The following is a 461-nucleotide window of genomic DNA, read 5'->3' on the forward strand; positions in this document are numbered from 1 at the left end:
TACTTAAAGAGGAGAGATGTAGGGAGAGGAAATAGAGGGGACCTAAAGAGAAAAAGGGGGATAGATGAGAGGGGATTCAGAAAAAAGAGGATGGGAGAGGGAAGGAGAGAAGCGTGTGTATGTGGGGGGGGGGGGTGAATTTAAGGAAGAGTTAGAGGAGACGAAAGGTAGAAGGGGAAGAATGAAGGAGGGAAATTGGAGTACCTCTTTTTTCATGGAATTACCTCGGGTCACGCTAGTTATTATTAACAGTAGTAGTATCACTCTTGATGATCTTTATCATCATTAGTATTAATAGCACTGCTATCATCTTCACCGTCATTTTTGTTATAACCTTATTTATCATTAGAATACCCTAAAATTTATTACCTGCCATTTTCGAGCTATCAAAATGAAAGAATGAAAATGGAATTTGGTACCTAATCGTTCCCTCCCTCTCGTTTCTCCTGTTAACCAGTTTG

This window comes from Penaeus monodon, chromosome 22 (assembly GCF_015228065.2).
Source record: "Penaeus monodon isolate SGIC_2016 chromosome 22, NSTDA_Pmon_1, whole genome shotgun sequence".
NCBI lineage: Eukaryota > Metazoa > Arthropoda > Malacostraca > Decapoda > Penaeidae > Penaeus > Penaeus monodon.